This window comes from Lepus europaeus, chromosome 2 (genome assembly GCF_033115175.1).
Source record: "Lepus europaeus isolate LE1 chromosome 2, mLepTim1.pri, whole genome shotgun sequence".
Taxonomy (NCBI): domain Eukaryota; kingdom Metazoa; phylum Chordata; class Mammalia; order Lagomorpha; family Leporidae; genus Lepus; species Lepus europaeus.
This window is the reverse complement of record NC_084828.1, coordinates 117,625,438-117,635,391: the sequence shown is the minus strand read 5'-3', so window position 1 is coordinate 117,635,391 and position 9,954 is coordinate 117,625,438.

Genomic DNA, 9,954 nt, shown 5'->3' with positions numbered 1-9,954 from the left:
ATGGAAAAATTAATCTTCTTTGCATCCTAGTTGGGGAACAGTGATGATTAATAGCAGAAATAATAGTCAAAACAGTTTAACTTACACAATTAAGATTAAAAAAATTAAAGTGTAACTGATTTTATAATCAATGGGTACCAAAAATATTTCACCCAGAGCAGCCGCATAGTAGAGCTTTCAATGGAAACTTAGAACAAATGAGATGAAGATGTTAAGGTGTATCTTTAAAGAATTGGAATGAGAGATGAAACTTGAATTTACCAGTTCTGTGCTGCAAACACAAGATAATCAAACAGTGGATACCAAGAGATGGATATTGTATAACAAAGCAAAACACATGTTTAATAGTTCATGGTCAAAGTTCATGGCAATAGCTTATTTTTTTTACTTGTTTTGTTTTGTTTGAGGGGGCTGTCAAAGCATTTTCTTTGACTTTCTGGATGGCAAAGTATGGTAACATCTGCTTACTAGGAGAATATTTTTAGAGTTAACCAAGCCATGGCAGAAAAATACCTGAGAAATCTGCACCCTACTCATTCCTGTCATCAAGCAAGGGTATTTTTATGGCAGTTTTCATGCAAAGTCATTACGTATGGAGTTTACAGTCCTGGTTTGATTCTTTATCTCCTTTGTTTTTTAGTCTTTTAAAAAAAATTTAATGGGCATCAATTTTTCTTAATAAGGTAAAAAATACTAAATTAGTGTAGTTAAATTCCTGGTACTGTCAGATCTTTAGGGATGGACTAAAGGGCTTGTATATTCACTTATAAAATTGTTGAATTTTGGGCCAGAGCTGTGACATAGCGGGTAAAGCTACTACCTGCAGTGCCGGCATCCCATACGGGCACCATTTAAGTCCCTGCTGCTCCACTTCTGATCCAGTTCTCTGTTTTGGCCTCTGAAAGCAGTAAAAGATGGCTGAAGTCCTTGGGCCTCTGCATCTGTGTGGGAGACTTGGAGGAAGCTTCTGGCTCCTGGCTCCTGGCTTCGGATCAGCACAGCTCTGGCCATTGCAGCCATCTGGGAAATGAAACATCGGACGGAAGACCTCTCTCTCTCTACCTCTGCCTCTCTGTAACTCTGTTTTTCAAATAAATAAATAAATCTTTAATAAAGTTGTTAAGTTTTATGCAAGTCATATTGAGAAATGTAAGTTATGTATATGTACTACAATGTTCAATGAATATCAATTAAAATTGTATCTGAGAGATAAATATTATATATAAAGAGATGGATAGAGAGAGTTAGAGAGAGATTTCTATCATACATTGGTTCATTCCCCATATACCCTGAATAGCCAGAAGCAGGTCAGAATCAAATCCAAGTAGAGGAACTCAATCAAGATCTCCCATGTGGATTAGTTGGGCCATTTTATCTGCTCCCCAAGGTGCAAACTTGCTGGAACCTGGATTCAGGAGCCAAAGCGGGGATCAAATTGAAGTACTCTGAAATATGAGCATCGTAACCAACATCTTAGCCATTGTGCCCAAATACTGCCCATTCCAAAAAGTATTCACACACACACATACACACACATATGCACTATATATATGTAAATGTTATATCTATATATATTCCCCCATTTAAGAGGAACAATTATTTGTAGCACCATGGATGAATCTTGAGAAATTATCACAAGTAATACAAGCTAGACACAAGAAGACAAATATCTTATGATATTACATATGGAATCTAAAAAAAAGATTGAATCCAAAGAAACAGAAAGTAGAATAGTTGTTAGTATTTGCTGTTTTGGTGATAGGAAAAGGAAAATATTGGCTAAGGATACAAATCTTCATTTTTAAGTTCAGTAAAAATTGGAGAGTCAATGTACCACAGAGTCACTTTAGTCAAAAATAATATCTTATATATTTCAAATTTGTTGAAAGTAAATCACAAATATTCTTACTCTCACCAAAATTTACAAAGAATAAATGTTAACTATAATATAATAATTCCACAAAGGATATGTATATAAACACATCACATTATATGCCCAAAATATATAGCTTTTTTTCAACCATACCTCAGTAAATATGGGAAGAAAACAAAATAATTGTTAGAACTATGATTGCTAGCTTATAATAACTGTCTTCACAAAAACAGAGACATTATATTTTGAGAGATAAGATGAGTAGATCTATCAATTTAGGGTTCTGAAGAGTGGCATTTTACTCATGTCTCTGTAAATTTCAGCTATTTGACATTTAATTATAACATCAATTTATCTTTTCTTAGTTCAATAAGACAGGTTTGGGCTAGATCAAGAATCAGAAAATTTCTTTCTCTGGGTCAAATATGGCCTGATTTTTTTTAAAAGTAAATTTTACTAGGACATAATTACACACATTATTTTCTTTGACTGCTTTTGCACTATAATAACAAGGTAGCTGTCTTTAAACCTTTAAATGTTGGGGCCAGCACTGTGGCATAGCAGGTAAAGTGGGTCCAGCACTGTGTAGTAGCAGGTAAAGTTACCACCTGCAGTGCCACTATTCCATATGGGCACTGTTTTGAGTCCTGGCAGCTCCAATTCTGAATCAGCTCTCTGCTATGGCCTAGGAAGGCAGTAGAAGATGGTAGAAGTCCTTGGTCCCCTGCACTCACATTGCAGAACTGGAAGAAGCTCCTGGCTCCTGGCTTCAAATTGGCACAGCTCTGGCCTTTGCAGACATCTGAGGAATGAATCATCTGATGGAGGCTATTCGATTTCTCTCTCTCTCAGCCTCTACCTCTACCTCTACCTCTACCTCTGCCTCTGCCTCTGCCTCTGCCTCTGTAATTCTGCCTTTCAAATAAATAATAAATCTTTTTTTATTTTTATTTTTTTTTAACAGGCAGAGTGGATAGTGAGAGAGAGAGACAGAGAGAAAGGTCTTCCTTTTTGCCGTTGGTTCACCCTCCAATGGCCGCTGCGGCTGGCGCATCTCGCTGATCTGAAGCCAGGAGCCAGGTGCTTCTCCTGGTCTCCCATGCGGGTGCAGGGCCCAAGGGCTTGGGCCATCCTCCACTGCACTCCCGGGCCATAGCAGAGAGCTGGCCTGGAAGAGGGGCAACAAGGATAGAATCCAGCGCCCCGACCGGGACTAGAACCCAGTGTGCCAGCGCTGCAAGGCGGAGGATTAGCCTGTTAAGCCACTGTGCCAGCCAATAATAAATCTTTTTTTTAAAAAAATACTGTAAATGCTTACTATTGGTACCTTTTATAAGCCCTGACTAGATTATTCTAATGTTCTCTGTTCTGATATTCTACATCAGAAATGTAATCTAATTGTCTTTTATTTCTATTTTCATGAAAACAAATTTTATATTCTGTCTGAGAACTCATGATCTCCAGACATTTGTTTTCAATTATAATCACTGATTTACAGAACTATAGTGATAGATGACTGGTGGTTGACAGCTTGGCTTACTTATCATTTCTTCTAGGCTTAAACAATGACTAGGAACAAGTTTTCTATCTTCTACTAATATTGTAAACCCTTTCATTTTACCTGATTTTTGACCTAAACTCTCTCCATAATCTCAACCAAATATTAAAACATATATTTTTGGGGTGGGACTGATATCATGGCAGTGTATCAGGCAACTGATTGCAACACTAACATTCCTTATGGAAGTGCAGGTTTGAGTCCCTGCTGCTTTTCCTATTTAGCTTATTGATAATGCATCTGGCAAGGTAGCAAGTGATTGCCAAGTACTTGGGCCTCTGCTGCTCACGTGGGGCACATGCATGCAGTTCCTGGCTCCTGGTTTGACATGGACTAGATTTTCCTGTTGTAGCCATTTGGGGAGTGAACCAACAGATGGAGGGATTCTGTTTCTGTCTTTCTCTCTTTGCCTCTCTGTCTTTAAAACAAGTAAATAAATCTAGAGCGGCAAGATGGCGGAATAGGAAGGGAGCACGCTGATAGGCCGGGAAGAAACAGTTTAATAAAAGTGGAGATACTGCAGGTTCAAGGAAGAGTAGGGGAAGAAAAAGCAGAGGAAACTCTTCCGGAACTAGTGATTCATGGTGGACCTGTGTGGAGGGTGTGGGAGCCCACGGCTCGGGACACCAGTGGAAGAATCAACGCACCAGCGCTGGAATGTGAGGTGAGCTGAACCTCAATAACCCGATACACTGGTGGGAAAGCGGAAAGAGGAGACTAGAGGGAACTAGGCTTGAAACCCCAGGGGGGGGGAAGTTCATCAGGCTAACTAGAAGACAGACGGAAAAAAAAAAAAAAGGTGATCGGTATGGATTCGAGTTTCTCTCTCTCCGCTCACCTCTCAAATGTGAGCAAGACAAAGAGCAGGCGCCATTTTAGACATATGTACTAAGTGGCATGACCTCAGGTCTGCACCCACCCTCAGCCAAGCAGAAAAATCTGACTCTTGGGTGGGGGGTGAAATAACAGGAGATTAGGAACTAGTCAATATGTGGAGCTAATGAACTGAGACTGTGAAAAAAGAGACGGTGGGGGAGAGAACTCACAGAATTCACGTGAGTACTGTCCATAGATGCTAAAATTTGGTAACCTTGGAAACCCAGTGGGAGACTGCAAGAGAATTTGAGCCCACAATGAGGGCAGCACAGATTCCCTGTGTGGTCCTTGGAAAGGACCTCCTGATCTCTAGCTCCTGTGGTTATATCATTTGCATACTAACTACCTTCAATTCTGCTCATCTGTGTGGAATTACTTCCCTTCTGAATAAAAAAGAGAGAGAGAGAGAGAGAGAGAGAGAGAGAGAGAGAGAGATTTACCACGCCTAACCTGGGAGTGTCACCTTTGGCACACCCTTAACATTGAGGAACCAAACAGATTTCTCAGGCCACAACCATCTCAAGCCTCTAAGACTCCACTGAAAGCAGACAGTCCACTTAATACAGTCACAGTATAACAAGAAAAAAACAACACAGCGAGGGAAGAAGAATCCAAAGAATATCTCCACAATTCCAAGCAACAAATGCAGAAACCAAGGAAACAAGAACAAGGAAGACATTATGACACCCCCAAATGAACAAGACACCCCAAGCCAAGATTATTAAGATGATGAGATAGAAGAAATGCAAGATATGGATTTCAAAAATTTATGATAAGAACATTAAGAAGTTTTCAAAAACAGATGCTTGAGCTATGGAAATCCTTACTGGACAGGATAGAAAATCTCATTCGTGAAAATGAAATCTTAAGGAGGAATCAAAATCAAACACAGTAACTAGTAGAACAGGAAAGTGTGATAGTGAAGAGAAATCAAAATGAAATGAAGAACTCAATAGATCAAATGACAAACATATTAGAGAGCCTAAAAAAAAAAAAAAAGAGTCAGTGAAACAGAAGTGAGAATCTCGGAATTAGAAGACAGAGCACAGAAAAATATACAGTGAAACCAAATAAAAGAAGAGGAAATTGGAAATGTAAAAAAATATTGTTGGGAATCAACAGGATACTATTAAAAAACCCAACATTTGGGTTGTGGGAGTTCCTGGAGAAATGGACAGAGAGAAAGGATTATAAGACCTTTTTAGTGAGATACTAGCAGAAAATTTCCCAGGTTTGGAGAAGGACAGAGACATCTTAGTACAGGAAGCTCATAGAACCCCTAATAAACATGACCAAAAGAGATCCTCACCACGACATGTTGTAATAAAACTCACCACAGTGAAACATAAAGAAAAGATTCTAAAATGTGCAAGAGAGAAACATCAGATTACTGAAAGAGGATCCCCAATTAGACTCACAGCAGACTTCTCATCAGAAACCCTACAGGCTAGAGGAGAATGGCAAGACATAGGCCAGGTACTAAGAGAGAAAAACTGCCAGCCCAGAATACTATATCCTGCAAAGCTCTCATTTGTGAATGAAGGTGAAATAAAGACCCCTTTCATAGCAAACAGAAATTGAAAGAATTTGATGCCACTCATCCTGCCGTGCAAAAAATGCTTAAAATGTGTTACACACAGAAACACAGAAACACTGTCATCAATATGAAAGAAGGTAAAGGAAGGAAACCTCACAGCAAAAGATCACAGGAATCTCAAACCATATGTTAGAAAATATCTTTGGGAAAATGACAGGGCAAAGTTGCTACTTATCAATAGTCACATTGAAAGTTAATGGACTCAAATCTCAATAAAAAGACTCCGATTGGCTGATTGGGTTAAGGAACAAAGCCCATCTATTTGCTGCTTACAAGAAACACATCTTTCCAACAAGGATGCATACAGACTAAAAGTGAAAGGCTGGAAAAAGATATTCCATGCCAACAGAAATGAAAAAAGAGTGGGTGTAGCCATCTGAATATCAGACAAAATAAACTTTAACACAAAAACTGTTAAGAGAGACAAAGAGCTACACTTAATAATGATTAAGGGATCAATTCTATAGGAAGATATAATTATTATCAATGTATATGCACCTAATTAGAGGGCACTAATTTATTTAAAAGATTTGTTAAGGGACATAAAGGGAGACTTAGACTCCAATACAAAGGAACTGGGGGACTTCAATACTCCACTCTCAGAAATAGACAGATCAACAGGAGAGAAGATCAACAAGGAGAAAGTAGATTTAAATGACATTATAGCCCAAATGGATCTAACAGATATCTACAGAACTTTTCATCCTACACATAAAGAATTTACATTCTTCTCAGCAGTACATGGAATCTTCTCTAGGAGAAGAAATCAAAAGAGAAATCAAAAAAATTTCTGGAAGTGGATGAAGATAATAGCAAAATATACCAAAACTTATGGGATACAGCAAAAGCAGTGTTGAGAGGAAAGTTTATAGCATTATGTGCCTAGATCAAGAAATTGGAAAGGTACCAAATAAATGAGCTTTCAATTCATCTCAAGGATCTAGAAAATCTTCAGCAAAACCAGCCCCAAATCTAGTAGGAGAAGAGAAATAATTAAAATCAGAAAAGAAATCAACAGGATTGAATCCGAAAAAAAATTACAAAAAATCAGCCAAACAAGCAGTTGTTTTTTTTGAAAAAATAAACAAAATTGACACACCATTGGCCCAACTAACTAAAAAAAGAAAAGACCCAAATCAATAAAATCAGAGATGAAAAAGGAAACGTAACAACAGACACCACAGAGATAAAAAGAATCATCAGAAATTACTACAAGGACTTGTATGCCAGCGGACAGGGAAATCTATCAGAAATGGATAGATTCCGGGACACATGCAACCTACCTAAGTTGAACCAGGAAGACATAGAAAACCTAAACAGACCCATAACTTAGACAGAAAGTGAAACAGTAATAAACGCACTCCCAACAAAGAAAACCCCGGGACCAGATGGACTCACTGCTGAGTTCTACCAGACATTTAAAGAAGAACTAACTCCAATTCTTCTCAAACTACTCAGAACAACAGAAAGAGAGGGAATCCTCCCAAATTTTTTCTATGAAGCCAGTATCACCTTAATTCCTAAGCCGGATAAAGATGAAGCATTGAAAGAGAATTACAGACCAATATCCCTGATGAACATAGATGCAAAAATACTCAATAAAATTCTGGCCAATAGAATGCAACAACACATCAGAAAGATCATCCACTCAGACCAAGTGGGATTTATCCCTCGTATGCAGGGATGGTTCAACATTCGCAAAACAATCAACGTAATACACTACATTAACAGACTGCAGAAGAAAAACCATATGATTATCGCAGTAGACACATAGAAAGCATTTGATAAAATACAACACCCTTTCATGATGAAAACCCTAAGCAAAATGGGTATAGAAGGAACATTCCTCAATACAATCAAAGCAATTTATGAAAAACCCACAGCGAACATCCTATTTAATGGGGAAAAGTTGGAAGCATTTTCACTGAGATCTGGTACCAGACAGGGAAGAAACTTAACCAAGGAAGTTAAAGATCTCTACGATGAAAATTACAAAACCTTAAAGAAAGAAATAGAAGAGGATATCAAAAAATAGAAAATCTTCCATGCTCATGGATTGGAGGAATCAGCACCATCAAAATGTTTATTCTCCCTTAAGCAATTTATAGATTCAATGTGATACCAATCAAAATACCAAAGACATTCTTCTCAGATCTAGAAAAAAGGATGCTGTGATTCATATGGAGATACAAGAGACCTCGAATAGCTAAAGCAATCTTGTACAACAAAAACAGAACTGGAGGGCAGTTGTTATCACAACAGCATGGTACTGGTACAGAAACAGACGGATAGACCAATGGAACAAAATAGAAACACCAGAAATCAATCCAAACATCTACAGCCAACTTATATTTGATCAAGGATCCAAAAGCAATCCCTGCAGTAAGGACGAGCTATTCAATAAATGGTGCTGGGAAAATTGGATTTCCACATGCAGAAGCATGAAGCAAAACCCCTACCTTTCACCTTACACAAAAATGCACTCCACATGTATTAGAGACTTAAATCTATGACTCAACGCCATCAAATTATTAGAGAACATTGGAGAAATCCTGCAAGATATAGGTACCCACAAAGACTTCTTGCAAAAGACCCTGGAAGCACAGGAATCAAAGCACAATTAACATTTGGGATTGCAACAAATTGAGAAGTTTCTGTGCTTCAAAATAAACAATCAGGAAAGTGGAGAGGCAACCGACAGACTGGGAAAAAATATTTACACACTATGCATCTGATAAAGGATTAATAACTAGAATCTACAAAGAAATCAAGAAACTCCATAACAACAAAACAAACAAACAAGAGATGGGCCAAGGACCTCCATAGACATTTTTCAAAAGAGGAAATCCAAATGGCCAACAGACACATGAAAAAATGTTCAAGATCACTAGCAATCAGGGAAATGCAAATCAAAACCACAATGAGGTTTTACCTCACCCTGGTTAGAATGGCTCACATACAGAAATCTACCAACAATAGATGCTGGCGAGGATGTGGGTAAAAGCGACACTAACTCACTGTTGGTGGGAATGCAAACTGGTAAAGCCACTATGGAAGTCTGTCTGGAGATTCCTCAGAAACCTAAATATAACCCTAGCATACAACCCAGTCATACCACTTCTTGGAATTTACCCAATGGATATTAAATTGGCAAATAAATAAGTTGTCTGCACCTTAATGTTTATTGCAACTCAATTCACAATAGGTAAGTCCTGGAACCAACTCAAATGCCCATCAACCGTAGACTGGATAAAGAAATTATGGGACATGTATAGAATACTATACAGGCCGGCGCCATGGCTCAACAGGCTAATCCTCCGCCCCACGGCGCCGGCACACTGGGTTCTAGTCTTGGTCGGGGCACCGGATTCTGTCCTGGTTGCCTCTCTTCCAGGCCAGCTCTCTGCTGTGGCCCGGGAGTGCAGTGGAGGATGGCCCAGGTGCTTGGGCCCTGCACCCCATGGGAGACCAGGAGAAAAACCTGGCTCCTGGATTCAGTTCAGTGCAGTGCACTGGCCGCAGGGCACCGGCCTCATCGGCCATTGGAGGGTGAACCAACAGCAAAGGAAGAGTTTTCTCCCTGTCTCTCTCTCTCACTGTCCACTCTGCCTGTCAAAAAAAAAAAAAGAATACTATACAGCAGTCAAAAACAATGAAATATGGTCATTTTTAACAAAATGAAGGAATCTGGAAAACATCATGCTGAGTGAATTAAGCCAGTCCCAAATGGACAAATATCATATGTTTTCCCTGATCAGTGACAACTAATCAAGCACCAAAAAGGAAACATGTTGAAGTGAAATGGACACTATGAGAAACAGTGACTTGATCAGCCCTTGTCCTGACTGTTGATGTACAATGTAATACTTTATCCCTTTTAGTATTTTTTTTGTTCTAGTACTATTGGTTGAACTCTGTAATTAACCCACATATTTAAATTTTAACTGAAAAGTGATCTGTGTTAAATATAAGAATGGGGATAAGAGAGGGAGGAGATGTACAATTTGGGACATGCTCAATCGGACTTGACCCAAATGGTGGAGTTAGAAA